The sequence below is a fragment of the Cyprinus carpio genome, chromosome B22 (assembly GCF_018340385.1).
Source record: "Cyprinus carpio isolate SPL01 chromosome B22, ASM1834038v1, whole genome shotgun sequence".
NCBI lineage: Eukaryota > Metazoa > Chordata > Actinopteri > Cypriniformes > Cyprinidae > Cyprinus > Cyprinus carpio.
The window spans coordinates 7,442,360-7,444,850 of record NC_056618.1 but is presented as its reverse complement, the minus strand read 5'-3'; the positions used below and the strand labels follow the sequence as shown (position 1 = coordinate 7,444,850).

At 31.5% G+C, this 2,491-nt stretch overlaps 1 long non-coding RNA gene across 1 annotated transcript; it reads right to left on the bottom strand.

Moving 5' to 3' along the window:
- Window positions 1-469: 469 nt before the first annotated feature.
- LOC122141575 lies at window positions 470-2,123 on the bottom strand. The gene is made up of 2 exons (XR_006157936.1): window positions 1,849-2,123; window positions 470-1,369 (listed from the first exon to the last, which is right to left on the bottom strand). It is a non-coding gene; the product is annotated as an uncharacterized LOC122141575 (long non-coding RNA).
- Between the last annotated feature and the right edge of the window lie 368 nt (window positions 2,124-2,491).

The window sequence follows — 2,491 nt, the reverse complement described above, 5'->3', positions numbered from 1 at the left end:
AAAAAGTTATGTTCTCCATCAGTATTTTATTCCAGCACAATTGTCTAAAGATTTTTAAATCAAGATACATTTAGTATAGAGAAGCAAATTGAATGAGAAAAAAAATTATCTTTTGATTAAAACAAGAACAAATAGCAGTGGACTCAAGCAATTCACTCAATCCAAAGGAAAATAAATTTTTCAAAACAAATGTTCAAACCCCATTGACAGATATTTGTTATTGTTTTAAGCATAAACTAAATTTTGTACAGTTTTTCAGAAAGCAATATTTCATTTCTTAATTTTGCCTCTCAAGTGAATGTATCTTGAGAATGTTTGGATATTATGTTTAGAATATTCAGCCATCACATACATCACTCGCCCTCATGTTATTCCAAACCATCTTAGAAAAACAAATGCAGGTATTTTAAATGATATCGGAGAGATTTCTATGGCCCTATGAAATCCATTTTATTTATTTTTAATTAACATGGATTCCCATTTTTTTTTTTTGTTTTTTTTTTGCTAGACTCTGTTTTAATGGTTAATTTTTAAAATATTAATCAAAAAGCATGTCTAATTAATTGATATCATGAAATTTAATGTTACAACAGGGGCAAAATTTTATGTTACATACAACAATTACATTTTTAAGGCCTTATAAATATTTTTTCTCTCAAATTCATTATTTTATTTTATATCAAATTTTCTATATTCCATTTTAATCGTTTCATTAAATTGTAATAATCAAAAGCATCACTAATTATATTATTTCCTAAAAACTCTCAGAGCAGTTCTTGAGATCATGTTTATGTGTGTTCAAGTAGGCCTACTGGTATATTCAGGCGGCAGATGCTTAGCAGGGTTGTGTGTGGTAAACAAAACCACGCATACGCCATTCACTCACACAGAGACATCCCGCAAATGCAGGGTTCATAATTAAATACTATTTTTTGGGCTGACACAGTATTGTATTTTGATGTAAACCTAGTAGCCTACTGACCTACTTTTGATTTATTCATCCAAAATCTGGCAATTATTTGTCATTTTATGACTGGATTCTGCGATTCTGTCTGCTTTTTCTGCACCACTGAAATCATGGGCCCTAGATTTCTGTCACTCCGCTTTCTACACAACTATAACTTTGACGCATAGAAAAGTCAATAGATTGTTAATAAAAGCCTAAATAAAATCTGTCCATTATATAAAGCGATTGAATCTCTTCAGAACATTTGGACTAAACCCTTTTGAGTTATATATGGATTAGTTGTTTAATCCATATGAATTAGTAGTTGCAGACTGTCAGGGAGAGACACTTCCACATTACTTTAAGCTTGTGTTAACTTTCTTTTCATGTTTACCTTTGTCACCTTGTATGACGACAAAACAACTGTGAAAAGAATAAAAAAAGATGATCATTCAAAATGTTTATTGTTTTTTTATTTACATTAATTTCTTAACAACAAATTACACATTTATTAGTTCAATAAAATAATATCTACACATATAACATCATACAGGAATTTAAAAAATAAATCCTGTTTGGAGGGGCCTGGGTTTCCAGCCAGAGCCTGTTGGGTGGGGCAGTGGTCACATAGAAGAACAGACCAACATCCAATTCATTTTTTAGCAAAGAGATAACACCAAAGGAGCCTTGAAATCGGAAATATTTATCTTCTGGTGAACTATACATCGAAATAAGACGTGTGGCGCAGTTTTCAAGTGTCTGGGTTTACAGCATGGCCTTTAGGGTGGGGCAGTGTTCACAGAGAAGAACATTTTATCATCGAGATGACAGCAAAGGAACCGAGTGATACAATCATCTGCTATATTTTATGTATTTCTATATTTTTTTAAGAATGCACTTACAGATTTTTCTTCGTGTTTTCTTTTCCTCGCCAGTGGTAAGACTTTACATATCTCTTCCGGTTTAAGATACTACAAGCTGTAATTACTTTTTATTCGACAGAAAATCATTTATTATTTGTATTTTGTTGTCAGTGTGTTTTGTTTGACTACTGTTTGACATGTATTTGTTATAATTTATCTTCTGGTAAATTATACATCGAAATACGCGTGTGACGCAGTTTAAAGTTTAGCTTAGCTTAGCTTTCATTGCCGTGAACAAAAACGTAATGAGCAATTTTTTTATATATGTATGTTCACTTTGTAGCGTACCTTCTCCGAATGATGGCCAAGACTTTCGTGATCATTATGCGATGTTTTATTGTACATCACATTCATAGGTGTCTGATCGGTTACAGAAAGTAACCGGAAAAGCCAGAATTTGTATACATTGAAGTCACACATATCACAAAACTACATATAGTTTTTACTAACATTACTTCTATGGTGCAATTATTATTAGCACACTTGGCATAGTTTATATAACGTTATATATATATATATATATATATATATATATATAACAGAAAACTCCGACAGACCTCGTTTGTATGTGAAACAAACAGATTTTCCCTGGCTCTGAGTTTTCAAAATAACAGTCCCACAT